The 16,431-nt window shown below is 33.3% G+C and overlaps 1 long non-coding RNA gene and 1 pseudogene across 1 annotated transcript; one reads left to right on the plus strand and one right to left on the minus strand.

The window, feature by feature from the left end:
* Nucleotides 1-171: 171 nt before the first annotated feature.
* Nucleotides 172-2,441, plus strand: LOC134239441 (uncharacterized). The gene is made up of 4 exons (XR_009986227.1): nucleotides 172-290; nucleotides 775-942; nucleotides 1,620-1,712; nucleotides 2,186-2,441. It is a non-coding gene; the product is annotated as an uncharacterized LOC134239441 (long non-coding RNA).
* A 1,982-nt stretch (nucleotides 2,442-4,423) lies between these two features.
* Nucleotides 4,424-8,483, minus strand: LOC134239445 (mammalian ependymin-related protein 1-like; annotated as a pseudogene).
* Nucleotides 8,484-16,431: the final 7,948 nt, after the last annotated feature.

Below are 16,431 nucleotides of genomic sequence, written 5' to 3' on the forward strand. Positions count from 1 at the left end.
ACTAATCTACTGAATAAATATCACCATAGTTTGTCCTTTGACATTGGTTTTAGAAATGATGTGAGCTAGTTCTTTAACATTGATTTTAGAACTGAAGTTTGTTACATTTTCAAATGCATATCATATGAATGATATGAATATTGACACACATTAACAGCCACATATATCTTACAGGTGGTAGTATAATCAGTACGAAGTGTTCCGAGACATTCCACAAAAACACGGCTCGTCTGAGTATACTGGGGATTCCCCTCTGGTACGTCTCCAACTCGCCTCGCAGTGTCATACAGGTATGTCGTCAGTTAGGAGTGCAGGCAACTTCATCTGTAGTCAAAGCAGTTAAAAGACTGTGGAGTTCTAATTTATAGGGAAAATGTTCATGCCTTCTTGGGTAACCATATGCTGGTTCATAGGGATGTCATTTTGTGGGTAATTCATGTGTTCCTAGGATTCAGTAAACTGATTTATGTTGATGCATGATGTTATCATTCTGGGGATTTAAATATGTGGAGATAGTTAAGCATATATATTTCAGTTCAGCATTTAATTAACTATTGCCCACTGGATTATTGTTTGCCAATTGTGAGAAACACAGATTGTTGTCATATTTAATAGATGTCAGGATTATATTTTGAGTATCTTGTAGTAGTATGTTTATAATTACCTAGAATTTATAAATACACATTTTATTTGTATAAAATATGTTCTACACCCTGCCATGTTTTTGAATTGTGTAGAACATGATCCTATTAATGCCCTGGCATCTGTTTACAGCCAGAAACACAGCCTGGGTCCTGCTGGGCCTTTCAGGGTGATAAGGGCCACCTTGTGATTGAGTTATCAGACAACATCACCCCCACAGCCTTCACCCTGGAGCACATCCCCAAGTCCCTGGCCCCCGAGGGAAAAATTGATAGTGCCCCCAAAGACTTTACAGTCATTGTAAGTAAACAGGATATATTTTCTGACTGTAGCCTGAAAACTAATAGAAGAGTTTTTGTAGAAATATTTATGCATGTTAATTATGCTGATGGGAACAAGAATATCATGCTTTATTATTTCTTCAATAACAGGTTAAGGAATGTGAAGTTTTGTTATATATAATAGGCAAATTTCATTAAGTGTGCAAGCGCTTTATGAAAAATATGCCTACGTGCAAGTCTGTGTGATTCACACACTAATAATTCACAACAGACTTAAAAACATTCCTTATATTTACATTTTCCATATTTTAAGCACCAATAATAAACTCAATATTTGAATTTCTCGCTGCCCTATTTTTGTTGCATTTTTCTAATGTCTCTGTTGCTTCATTGTGACGTCACGTTAGCGCACATTTCTCCGTGTATATTTCTATGCATGAGTATACACTAAAATGGTTTTCAAATCAGTTTCACAGTTGGCTTACTAGAAAAACACAGCAAATGTAAATATTGTATTATGTTAAAACTGAATAAATATTGTTTAACTGTGGAGATATTGATGCTTTCTCTTATCTTGTTTTAAGTGTGAATCACCCCAAACATAAATGTCCATGTTTAAGCTATCGAAATACTTTTGATTCTGCTCAAAGTAACTTAATATAAATAAAGTAAAATATAATGCTATTTTCACTTTAGGGCCTGAACAATGAAAATGACAAAGTAGGAGAGCGTTTAGGAAACTTCACCTATACAGATAGGGGACCCCCTCTACAGACGTTCAAAGTACAGGTAATATATGAAAATATGTCACTAGTGTGTCACAGGTAATATCAGGAAAAGTAGGTCATTATTGAAATCACAGGTAATATCAGGAAATAGTTCACTATTGATATCACAGGTAATATCAGGAAGTAGGTCAATAGTGATATCACAGTATCTAGTACAAGTAGTGTCAGGAAGTAGTTCACTATTGATATCAAAGTATTGAGTACAAGTAATATCAAGAAGTAATTCACTAGTGATATCACAGTATCTAGTACAAGTAATATCAGAAAGTAGTTCACAAGGGACTTAAAATTATTGATAATATTGGGAATAGTTCACTCTTAATATAGCAGTTCACTTGCGATATCAGAGTATCTTTAAAACATATAGAACCAGTTCATTTGTATTCAACCTTACTTTAAAATGAAACAATTCTTTGAGCTGCCAGAGAGTTTCAATTCATTCTTTTGAATTTTGGTTCTTTTTTAACATTTCAGAAGCCTAATGTTGGTGTCTACAAGTTTGTTCAACTGAGTATTTTAAGTAACCATGGAAATCCATTGTATACATGCCTATACAGATTCAGGGTGCATGGTATACCACACAAACCAAAGAAAAGGGAGAAAAATTAACCTCATATGGAGCTATACACAAACTTGAAAAAAGATCTGTGAATAGAGTTTTTCACAGAATAAGATTTACCAATGCAAAAATAGTGGAATCTGTGATAATCATAATATTGGTGTCTTTAAATTTTTTTAGTGAAACCTTGATTTCCTTTAGATCATGGGAGAAAATAAACAATCAAAATAATGGACCTTCACCTTTGAGGTAAAGAGATTGTACATTTTACATAATTGACATTTTTTTCATGGTACTAGAGGCGTTATTATAAAGTGCTGTTATTGCTCAGTGAAATTAATTGTAAACCACCTTAACTGTGTTCACTTGGTGTCTGTAACGACATTTTTGATGTAATTATCAGCTTAATTTATGTACATGTATAGTTTTTTCTTTTTATATGTAAATCCATGTTGTTTTATCTTTATTATATTTCCTAGTGGAATATAGCAATATGTTGTTTTTTTTTAATCGTACATTTTTTAAACTTTGGATCTTAATTGCAATTGATGATTGATTTTAGAGGTAAAGGTTTTTGGAAACAATTTTAAATTCTAGTTTGTTATGTTTATTTTTGTTGTTGAATTTTTGGATATGATTGACTCATATTTGATCGATTAATTTACTTTTTAAATAGATAGGGTAGATAGTGTCAGTAGTGTTTTTTAGCTCACCTGAGCCGAACAATTTTAAAGTTTATGTCACATTTTGTTGCTAGTTCCACAGTGTTATGTGTTCATGTTCAGTATTTTTGTCATGTTGAATTTTTGTTCATTGTCAAATGATTTCTCAAGAACCGAGGCAGCCAATGTCAACTAATTTAAAAATATATATCCTCATATGCATTTATGCTTTTTATCACAACATTTGTTCATTTTTAGTTAATTCAGGTATTTGAAGAATTTATGAGTAATGTAAGAATCTTTTATTAGAATATAAACTGTGCCAGGAAAGATAAACTTAAGGGGAAACAAATATTTTAAAATGGATGTAGTGTCATAGAAACATCCTGAAAAATGGCTGACCAATGTTTTACATAGAAAGATATAAGAAAATTCTTTAAAAATCTCTTTTAAGGTGACAAAGCCAATATCATATTTATATGAACTGTTCAAACTTTTAGATTCAATTTTGTTTAGTAAGTTTCATGATTTTAGAGGGGACTTACTGCGGGGATAAATGGCCGACCAAAGTTTTACATAGAAATATATAGGAAAATTCTTTAAAAATCTTCTTCTCAGAATGACAAAGCTAATTCATCATATTTATATGGAAGCATGCTCAATAGGCAAAGAAATATGTCAGTTCAAAGTTTGTTCAAATCACCCCAGTCAATAGGGATGACCGACAAAGAATGAATAATATATGTTCTTTGAGGCATTTTCTTCTTTTAAGAATCAAAACACAGTAATTCATGACTTTTGATTTTGTTTTGTTTATATATGGAAGCATGCTACAGGATAGTGAGATTAAATGCAACAAATGATTTATAGGGCGGGGCCAAAATGGCCGACCAAGGATTTTTCTATAGATATACAATATAGGAAAATTCTTTAAAAATCTTTTTCATAGAATGACAAAGCCATTATTCATCATATTTATATGGAAACATGTTCAGGTAGTGTAGATTCCTAAATGACATTGCTACCCCCGGTGGTGTAAGAATGGTCATTTAACAACATGAAAAACACTTTAAAAATATATATTCTTTAAAAATCAATCATTTTCTAAAAAATAGCAAATCCATGATTGGTCATGGGAATGGATTTAAACTTTACAATAAAAAGCCATTTTATACTAGTCCTACCCTTGGTGCTCAGGTGAGCGATGGTTATGGGCTTTAAGGTGACTAGTGATGAAATAACTAGCACAACAGGGTTTGAATCTCCTTATGATATATGACATTTCAGTTGTTTGCCTTCCATTGAATGCATTTTGCAGTTAGATTTTTAATTGTGAATTTAGACACTGTGCCCTCATTGAATTTTAAAAAAAAAAGATGTAACAAGGTAATGAATATGCATTTTAATATGCTTTTGTTAGATTGTTATCACAATATTTGTTAGATGTGCATTTATAGATAATTCAGGTAATTTTTAGAAAATATGAGAATTTTTTATTAGAATATAAAATTTAATGAATGATAAATTGTACAGAAGCTAAACAAATATTTTAAAATGGATGTAGGAATGAAACTCTTTTCCTCATAGAAACATCCTGAAAAATAAAACAAACACTTCACAGTGATTTATGAAGAACTGAATTGTTCAATAAACAACTAAAAACTTTATTTGTAGATTTGTCTTTTAAATGATGGTGGAAAAATTGGAGAGAAGGAAGATAACTGAACTGTTCAAACTTTTAAAACATTATTTGTTTAGTAAGTTTCTGATTTTAGAGATGGGACTTACTGCAGGATAAATGGGACCAGCCATACAGATAAAGGGTGGCGTGAAAATTGAAGGATCTGAAATTCCAGGGACAATGCCACTGTAACCAGTAGTCATATGGATATACTCTGTAAAATAGGCAAAGAAATATGTCAGTTCAAATTATTCTGAAGAAGTATAAGGACATGGTAAAGTCAATAGGGAAATACTATAGACAGGCAAAGAATGAATAATTTTGCACTGTTTTGTGAGGCATTTTATTCTTTTAATAATCAAAACACAGTTTTCATGACTTTTGATTTTGTTTTGTCATTGTAAATCATAGGTATTGCGAAATAATGACTTCATGAGAGGAAAATTAAGCAAAAATAAAGTTCTAGCACAACAAGTGATTTATATTGTACAATTTTATAAAGATTTCTAGCTGATGGATTTTTCTCAGAAAAAAAAGTAAACAAAAATTGAAAAGCAAAAAAATAGTGTCAAAATTTCAATAAAATTCCCATGTTTACCTGCCCATTTCAAACAAGTGAGTATATTTAATTGTTCTTAAAAATATGTGACATTGCATAACAATGTATTTAAGTAATAGCCATTTAATAGTATGATCACAAACACTTTTAAATTTTATTTGCTTTTGAAATTTAGAAAAGTGTGCGTTTTGAATGTTCTGAAACTTACGTCCTGGGGAGTGTCCCACAATGCTCTCTGAGACAGGAATACACCCGGCTTCCGTCACAGAGGAAGTGACGGTCAGGTTTCCTACCACCATGACGTAACTCTTCAGGGACAAAGTCTTACCACCGGCACCGATGGTGGTCTGGGTCTCCTGAGCGTTATCTGTATCAGTGATGAAAGTAGAAGCTTGAGCACAACATATTGGGGTACCTTGTTTTCTGGGTCTTATTGGTTGGAAGTTGATATGACATGTCATATACAATATACTATAAAGTTTTGCACTTTTGAAGTACATACAGGAAATTTTTCAAAAGTCAACATCATCCAATGAAATTACTTTTCTGCTATATACGGTACGTTGTATCCGTTTGATATAAAGAAGAATGTAGCTTTGCACGGAATTGCAAATCCGTACTATATTTGTACACTTGATTCTGCAACGAGTACAAATAGCACTTTGGAGTTTATTAAAAAAAATTGTATTTTTTGTGAATTTAGAACACTGTGCCCTCATTGAATTTCAGACCTGTACAAACAGGTGCAACAATGTAACCTTGCCTGATTTTTTTACTGTCTATGTTACAATCTACTTGGTCAGGGCTTTAAGATCAAAATTCATATTTCATTCAGAAAAGTCTAATCACAGGAAATATACATTTTAAAAATATCAGAACACTGTCTCTTTTGCAACAAAAGCCTAGCAATAAGTTATAGTATAGGAAGGTTGAATTCCACTACTGTGTTTATGTCTCACCAACTTATTTGTAATGGAGAGAAGGAAAATGATCAATTTTTAAAAAAGGGTAATCACATAATCGAAATGGCCTACAAAAAGTAATATATCTTACTCTAAAATACCCCATAGGAAAAATATGACAAATATCAAAATTGTTAAGAATACAGTGCTGTCGCACATTCTTAATATATTTTGGTTAATCAAAAGCTGAGAAAATTATGGTCAGAATTCCACCCTTACATGCTATAGGTTTCTAATTCCTTTTGTTTCCTTGGGGCAGAAATAATTATTTAGACAAAAAGATGTCCATTAAAGTTATATAAAGCTTGAAATTGACCAGAAGGGCATGTTCATGAGTACAAATATGAAACCCCTGTTTGTTCAGGTTCAAAAGCATAAAATTAAACATTTTTGAGGGGTCAAACATTCTTAAGTCCATGATGATTTCATTACATTGAGGAAAGGTCTTGACATGTGACATACCTGGGATGCAGTTTTCTTGGAATGGTGGTAGAGTGGTTCGTACACACGTCGTACCATTAATTGAGTATTGTACACCCTGTAAACATGAATATGATAATACAATGAAAGTTATACACAAAACCTTTGAAACAAACCTACTCATTCACAAATGGAATCCACTGCCTCGAATAACAGCAGATAAAATGTAAAGATGGTAATGAACAGTTTACAAACTCCATTGAATTGAATAAAAATCGGGCGCACAACAAATCCGAATCTCTAATATATCAAATTTGGGATCAGGTGCCATGTGTAGAAGTATATACCCTGTCGACCGGTCACATTCGTTGTGTGCTTCTTGTCATAATCGGTAATTGGGAAAATCCATTGACAATGCAGAGTGTTAAAATGGACTAACAATTGGTATCAGTCAGCATTGAACTTAATGATAGGTTGAACTTGATGTTAAGGTCATTGTTACAGTCATAGGACTTGCGAAATAATGACTTCAAAGGAAAATTATTGCTTGATTCACCAACTTGTTTGTCAATCGTTTGCATAATTTTATTAATTGTAAAGTACATAGAGCATTTCTCGTGTATCGAATCAACTTATACTGGGATACATTCCCAATATGCAGGAACAAGGGTACTGTAGTATATTGTTATTTGCTAGTAAGGGAAGATGATGACACAAAGTCAATTTGTACAACTTTAATAGAATGGAATCAATCAAAATATCTGACACTACATCATTATGAAAATTAGAAATAAATTTGTCGAGTTAAATTTCAAATTTGAAAGTTGCCTAAATCTAAGTAGTTTAAACATGATATGCCTATGAGAAAATGTGTTATACATGTATGTAATGTATGCAAGGCATGAAATCTTATAACATTTTTTTTTTCAAATCTTTGGTCGGAAAAGTTTACATCATCAAACAGAAGGACTTTTCTACACTTTATCGAACTGATCCTCACGATATAATAATTATGTTGCTATATAAACCTATCTATTTTAATATTCTTATGAAGCAGATTTCATTCAAAAACCTCTACGCGAGAAGAAGAAAACACTTATTGTGGCCATTCAGATATATCGACGACGTTTTATCAATTAAATAATACTAGTATTAGCTATTTCAATTTCTATGTCGACTGGATTTATAAAGGAAATTGAAATAAAAGATACCACAGGGTTTGCCACATCATCTGTTTCATATTTGGATGCTTCATATGTAATTTAACGATCATGTTAGATAAATTACACGTGCAGAAAATTTGCTCTCCGATACCCTAAATGTCTTTTAATTACATGTATATGTACCTCTGGTAGTAATACAGTTTTTTATAATCCATATGATTTTTACATTAAGTGGGTATCCATCGACATCCACATATTGCGTTGCAGCTACCCTCTGGTTGATAGCGTCATAAGCTATATTTACCGAGCTCTGAAAATGTCCATTATTAAACAATTTAGACAGAAAGATAGCTGAGGTTGTTAGTATCACCAAAAATTGACCGTGCTGCAAATGGATTTTATAGAAAGTTAATTTTAGACAAAAGTCATTATTTGTGTGCCTTGTGCTCTTGTCGGAATTTGTTTGAATCTTAACAGCTTAACGAGTCATCCGAAGATGTTCTAACCAGAAAAAATACTTTTATCAATTGAAACTTTTAAAATGGGAAAGAATCCAACAAGAACTGTATGACTAGAGTGTTAGTGTGCCTTGTTTTCGGATGCTGATATACGAACCTGGATGAAATTAGAATTTGGTGCTCCCTCGAAGACACGACTCCGAGTTGGCTATGCCCCTAAGTGCCCTCCCATGACGGGGCACGGCACCAAATCTGCATCTAGCAACATATGCAACAGAGAGAAAGATCAAAACACGCAGCATGCTTCTGTGAGTCTTTAGAATAGTTCTATCTGAAGACTTTAGCTTACTGTAAAGGAGATAGAAGTGTGCAGGCCGTATCTATCCTGGACAATAATTATCGACCTATAAGGAACATCACAGATTTTATAAAGTACTAGACAAAGCTCCTAGCCATGGACACGGAAGTGATAAACTGTAATTTTTATCATTTTCAAAATTTAAGAAAAAAAATATTACATGGAATTAATTGTTCAAATTTTTTTTCGACTATATATACATTGTGTCGCACCCCAGATCCAAATCTTCTCATTTTATTTCCCTATATTTTATCTAAATTTGTCGAAAAGATATCACCATTCAGTTTAAAAACCTTGAGTCGTTATTTTGAACACAAAACTTAATATTACGATTATTACGTTCACAATAATACTCATTTTTGATAACTTTTAAAATACAGATCTCTAGAAGAACGTGGGATTGATGAGACTGTTTATAAGCTTTTTACTTTCGTTCTCATGCAATGTCTGCAAGAAAAGGGTGAAGATAACGACCAGAGATCGATCTTTTCAAAATCACAAACAGTACAACAATGTGAAGAGGGCATAGACACGGACTCCGGGAAACTCTGGAGTTTGGATCAGGGGCCTAAGAGGAGTAAGCACCCCCCGTTGACCGGTCACATCCACCGAAAGCCCTATGTATTGACCAGGAAGACTGAACATTCCTTAGTCCAAATCAGTATAAATACAAAGCCCTAACCATTGGTATAAAACAAGTCAGATAAATTACGACCCAGTGATGTTATATTTGCTTTCAAGGTCATGACAACGACCAGAGAATTTTCGAATTGCTGACTTTAAACGAAGATGTTTAAATATCTGCAACATCAACTTATGCGTGAGTAGCCAGCAGCGGTTAAAAAACTGATCGAATTTGGAGCATGCTCTTGAGTATTGAATAATTTGAGAGATGTATATGTAAACGCTATATTCAGGTGATAGCGGAATGTTACAACACAAATAACAGTTTACGAGTAAAAGTTGAAAATTAATAATCTCGTTTGTCATACAATTTAGTTGTAAGTAAGCCCTTATCGTCTGTAGTTAATGAAATATATGGAAATACCGAACAGTATTCAAGCTTAAGTCCATTAAACAATACAAATTTTGAAGCACAGCAATCACGGACATCTAAACCATCAGGATGGGATCAAGTGTCATCGAAGAGTGAGCTACCCCTACTGACCGGTCACACCCGTCGTGTGCTCCTTGTCATTATGGGGAAATAACAGAAAAATCCATCGACAATTCAGTACCCTTACAATAAATATGATAAATGTAAGTCAGCATTTGATTTAATGATAGATTGGTTTTTTTCTGACAAGGTCATTGTATCGTCCATAGAATCTACGAAATGATGACTTTAAAGGAGATTGATGGTATTCTTGTTTCATGAACTTGTTTGTCAATATCTTGCCACGTGAAAAAATGCTCATATATAGACTGAATAGTTAAAGTCATATCGTTTATCATAAAACTCTATTGTTAGATTACGATTAACTTCTTTTCTCTGGTAAAATATACAATATATTGGAATTCCCATGGGTACCAGTTGCGCATCGTTATTAGCAGACCTATTTTTGTATTCATATGAAGCAGAATTTGTACAAATTCTTATGCGTGAAAAGAAGAAAAACACTGGCTGGGGCCCTCAACTCGACATTTAGATATATCGACGACGTATTCTCCATTAACAATAGTAATTTTCATTCTTTTGTCGATACGATAAACATGTATCCTGGTGAGCTTGAGATAAAACATACCATAGAACCTGACAAAAATAGGTTAATGGTAATCTAACAACCAAGCTCTATGATAAACGAATTGACTTTAATTTTACAAACGTCAACTTCCCTTATTTATGCAGCAATATGCCTTTATCACTTGCATACGGAGTTTATGTATCTCAGTTGATTCGATACCCAAGAGCATGCTCTACTTATGAACAATTTCTGATACGAGGTAAATTATTGACAAACAAGTTGAAATAAGAATATCAGCAGTCTCGTTTTAAAGTCAATATTTCGTAAGTTCTATGGTCGATATAATGACCTTGTCAGAAAATACAATTTATCATTGAGTCAAATGCTGACTGACATTTTTCATACTAATTGTTAGTCCTTTATTTATACGATGAATTGACGATGGATTTTCCCGTCATTTCCCGATCATGACAAGGAGCACACGGCGGGTGTGACCGGTCGGTAGGGGATGCTCACTCCTCCATGGCGCCTGATCCCACCTCTGATATTTTAGAGGTCTGCGTGTTTGTTCTGCTCCTATTGAACATTTTCGGAATCACGTACACCTGACAACGTACTACGGACTGCGGACTTTACATGTGAGGGAACATGTCAAAAGCTTAATTTAACGAATATACCTCTCTGTATTGCATTTCTTTTTAAAATTGATACTTGCAATTCTACTGTTCGAGTAGAATACTATTATTAATTATTTTTATGAAGATACAATAAATCTCTTGCAAACCTACAAATTTGAGAGTATTAAAGCCTTCTTTACAATATTTCTTTCATAAAAATACATACTGCTAATTGTTTATCCAATCCAAAATATCTTGTTTATTTTCCAAACTTTTCAATAACTTAACTTAAAATTATGATTAACATGATAAATTAATGATGATATATTTCACTAAGTTCTATTTTCAATTGATGAGTATATAACTCATAAGTGATTTTACTCATTAAATGTATTAAGGTAGACAGTGATATATATATATATATATATATATATATATATATATATATATATATATATATATATATATATATATAAAGCACTAAAATGACCAACGACACGAACAATAAAAATTGTCAAATTTTCGGGACGCCCTGTCCCTTCCTCAGGACAAAGAAAAAAGCTAAAAAGTCATAGAAACAAAGGAAAAAGAGAAACAAAAACAACTAGCACTACTACTAAACTACTAAACACTAGATATTTACATAATTACATGTTGAATTGGAAATTTTTAAGAACACTTATAAAGAAAGAAATCCGGACCGCTATGAAATGCGTCCGGTCTATCGGGTATAATTGGGTGAAGTGCGATTTACATAATTGAACGAATTAATTATGCTAATTAATTACGATAATCAGTAAATCGTACATTGTTTCATTCTCTCAAAATGGCGTAACTTTACTTAATAAAGAATACTAGTAATCAAAGAAAAATAATAAAGCAGGGATATTTAAACATATGAATTATGATCCATTATAAATTTTGAAATATTTAAGGATTTTTTACCGGGAAAAAAATTAAGCAAAAGCGTAAACAATAAATAGTTTTCTGGGTTGTCCGAGAGTTGTCGACGCAAATTAACTGTAGAGTTAACACTAAATTGAGAGAATAATCTTGTTTAGTATCATCAGGAATTGGGTCTAGTTTACGTTCATTCTGGTGAAGTCATTCAGTTTGTTAATGCCATTAGGGCGGAATGACTTCAATCTGTGCATCCAGAACTTTTCTTTGCTTTTTCTCTGAGCATCTGTCCATCTTGGGTTATGGTCAATCACCACTACTGTCATGTCCTCCCATTTGTGACCCTCAAGGTTGAAATGTTCCCCAACGGGTTCATTGAGTTTTTTTGTCCTAATGGTCGAGCGGTGGTTATTGACTCTCCTGCGGAGATCTCCTGTTTCACCAATATACTGTTTGGAGCAAACTTTGCAACTGATGAGATAAATGCAGTTGTCAGTCTGACAGGACAAATTCCCTAGTATTTTGTAGCTGCGGCCTGTAACAGGGCTGTTAAAACTATCTGTGTCAGTGCTGTGCTTACAAAGAAGACATCTTCTGTCAGAGCAAGTTTTAAAGCCCCCGTTAGGTAATGGGTTGTCCAGTCTGGTTCTTACTACCATGTCCTTTAGGTTCCTTGGGCGTCTGTATGCAGCCAGTGGGGGTTCCTTAAAGACCTCTGCCATTCGTTTGTTTGAATGGAGAATTGGAAGCGGCAGGGTCCCTCTGGTAACCACATACCATCCCGTCCTTAAGAACCTTAGCGGTATCCTTCAAAAGAACCTTCCAATTCTCCATTCAAACAAACGAATGGCAGAGGTCTTTAAGGAACCCCCACTGGCTGCATACAGACGCCCAAGGAACCTAAAGGACATGGTAGTAAGAACCAGACTGGACAACCCATTACCTAACGGGGGCTTTAAAACTTGCTCTGACAGAAGATGTCTTCTTTGTAAGCACAGCACTGACACAGATAGTTTTAACAGCCCTGATTACAGGCCGCAGCTACAAAATACTAGGGAATTTGTCCTGTCAGACTGACAACTGCATTTATCTCATCAGTTGCAAAGTTTGCTCCAAACAGTATTGGTGAAACAGGAGATTTCCGCAGGAGAGTCAATAACCGTGTTACACCATTAGGACAAAAAAACTCAATGAACCCGTTGGGGAACATTTCAACCTTGAGGGTTACAAATGGGAGGACATGACAGTAGTGGTGATTGACCATAACCCAAGATGGACAGATGCTCAGAGAAAAAGCAAAGAAAAGTTCTGGTGATTGAAGTCATCCGCCCTAATGGCATTAACAAACTGAATGACTTCACCAGAATGAACGTAAACTAGACCCAATTCCTATGATACTAAACAAGATTATTCTCTCAATTTAGTGTTAACTCTACAGTTAATTTGCGTCGACAACTCTCGGACAACCCAGAAAACTATTTATTGTTTACGCTTTTGCTTAATTTTTTTCCGGTAAAAAATCCTTAAATATTTCAAAATTTATAATGGATCATAATTCATATGTTTAAATATCCCTGCTTTATTATTTTTCTTTGATTACTCATTTTTTATTAAGTAAAGTTACGCCATTTTGAGAGAATGAAACAATGTACGATTTACTGATTATCGTAATTAATTAGCATAATTACTTTCGTTCAATTATGTAAATCGCACTTCACCCAATTATAGGGTGAAGTATTTCATAGCGGTCCGGATTTCTTTATAAAATCAAAAATTTCCAATTCAACATGTAATTATGTAAATAGACACGGACTCCGGGAAACTCTGGAGTTTGGATCAGGGGCCTAAGAGGAGTAAGCACCCCCTGTTGACGTGTCACATCCACCGAAAGCCCTGTGTATTGACCAGGAAGACTGAACATTCCTTAGTCCAAATCAGTATAAATACAAAGCCCTAACCATTGGTATAAAACAAGTCAGACAAAATACGACCCAGTGATGTTATATTTGCTTTCAAGGTCATGACAACGACCAGAGAATTTTCGAATTGCTGACTTTAAACGAAGATGTTGAAATATCTGCAACATCAACTTATGCGTGAGTAGCCAGCAGCGGTTAAAAAACTGATCGAATTTGGAGCATGCTCTTGAGTGGACTAAAATGAATAAAAAGAAGCATTTTAGAAAACGACTCTATTAATCCAAAACTAAGCAAGGGATCTTGTTACAACACAAATAACAGTTTACGAGTAAAAGTTGAAAATTAATAATCTCAATTTATTGTCATACAATTTAATGTTGTAAGTAAGCCCTTAAAATTTCGTACAGTAGTTATATAAAGTATTGGAAATACCAAAAATGTTTAATGCTTAAATACCATTAAACAATACAAATTTTGAAGCACAGTAACAATCGGCACGGACATCTAAACACTATAACAGGGTTGGGAAATGTCGGCGATTTTAGACTTTCATTTTTCCTTTTCCATAGACCGGTTTTCACACTTTGTCGTGTCCCTTGTTTTTATGGTCTATATATAACAGAAAAATTTATCGAGAATTCAGTACCCTTACAATGAAATTTGATAAATGTAATTTACAGATTTATTTAATGATAAATAAAAGGTTTTTTTAAGACAAGGTAAATTAAATGTTTCCTGTGAGAATTATTAAATGATGACTGGGAAGGGAAATGTTGATGAAAAAATCTTGTTTCATGAACTTGTTTGTCAATATCTTGCCACGTGAAAAAATGCGGCATATAAGCCCCTGAATAGTTAAACAATCTTTGATTTATTCCCATAAAAAAGTATTGCAGATTACGATTACACTTCTGTTCATATATAAAATATACAATATATTGGAATTACCCATAAACACAAATTATGCTTGTAATTATGTTATTAACTGACCTATTTTTGTATTCATAAAAAGCAGAATTGTACAAATTCTTAAGTTGAAAAGAAGAAAACACTGGCTGTGTTCCCTGAAAGCGGTCTTTTGTTGGATATAGTCGACGACGGTGTCAGCTGTACCATTAACAATGTTCAATTTGTCATTCTTTTATGGATACGATAAACTTTAATGCTGGTGAGCTTGAGATAAAACATACCATAAAACCTGACAAAAATAGGTTAATGGTAATCTAACAACCAATCTCTATGATAAACGAGATGATTTTTCTATCGTCATCTTCGTCAAGCTCTATGATAAACGTGATGACTTTTCTAACTTCCCTTATTGATGCAGCAATATACCTTCATCACCTGCATACGGAGTTTATATATCTCAGTTGGTTCGATCCACTCGGCGAGCAGAGTTTTGACGCTGTTTAACAATTTCGGATACTAAGGTAAAATATAGACAAGCATGCCATGTAAGATTGTATCTATTCTTAGAAGACATAGGTATTCATATTTTGTCAGTGCATTTCGTCTGCAAGTGTCGAAGCGATTCTTCGTAAGTTCTGTGGTCGGATATAGATGATCTTGTCATTATTAAATACAATTTATTGCCGAAACAATTGAGTCAATATTCATTGAATTCTGAAACATTTACATTCATCTTATTTATGGATAATACTATCTCTGTAAATAATAGGATCATATACATTGCACTAATAAGTTTGGGAAATTATTATTTATATAATATAATAAATATGGACTCAGAAACATGAAGTATCAATATCTCTGTAAACATTAAAAAGATATGCATTGTACTAGGCCTAATAAATTTTGACCTTAGATACATGGCGCCTATCCCACCTCTGATATTTTAGCGGTCGGCGATATACTACATGTATCTTGGTCAATTTTGTATCCTGGGTCATTTATGGACATATTGAACTTAAATTGAGTCCATATTTGTATATATTTCATATTGCAGACTCTGTGATGTCTTTAATTTCAAGTTCACTTGGATATATCGAACTGACAGTCTTATGAATGAAAGTAGGTATTGTTAAATGATAATGCATCTTCTATATATCTAATTGTATAGATGAAGGCCACTGCATTTTTTTCTTTTTTGTAGAAGTTTTTGAATAAATTTTGTTTCAGAGGAATATAAAACATGTCAGCTAATAAAGAAACAAAAATAATGTCGGGATTCTTATAACCTGTTGGAAGACTTTATCTTCGAAAACTACATAAATATTGTCATGAATCTCCACCATCCTACAAATTTCAACTTCAGACTACTTTTGTGTAGAATCTGTGATCATTAAGAAAGTAACTTAGTGGATAACCAATATTACGGCGTAGGAAAATGTCCTACTTTCATTTTTCTTGAAGCATTTATTAACCTTTTATTTAACTCTTTTAATTGAAAGTAGTATGTATAAACTATTAATGTATTGAAAATTCAACGACATTCCTGTCTCCTTATAGTCTTCAAATTTTGCACATATTAGAATTCTCCAGAAATCTTGGTCAAGATTCGCCAAGTTCAAATTTGAATCAATAATTTGTTAGCCTGAACGCCAGTTCAAGATAAGGTAAATGATGCAAGAGAATATATAGAACAAGCAAATTCAAAGAATTGTGGTCCCCCGCTTTCGGTGTCTTTGTGGATGAGATGTCATTTTTTATGTCACATTGTGTCTAATATGAACATCCTATCATATGTCATTTATTTAGAAATTATCACTGAAGTTGATTTTTTTTTTAAAAATAAGGTAATTGTGAAGGTCAAGGTCAAG

The sequence above is a fragment of the Saccostrea cucullata genome, unplaced genomic scaffold (assembly GCF_032062105.1).
Source record: "Saccostrea cucullata isolate Sc308-1 unplaced genomic scaffold, CSIRO_AGI_Scuc_v1 ctg13742, whole genome shotgun sequence".
Taxonomy (NCBI): domain Eukaryota; kingdom Metazoa; phylum Mollusca; class Bivalvia; order Ostreida; family Ostreidae; genus Saccostrea; species Saccostrea cuccullata.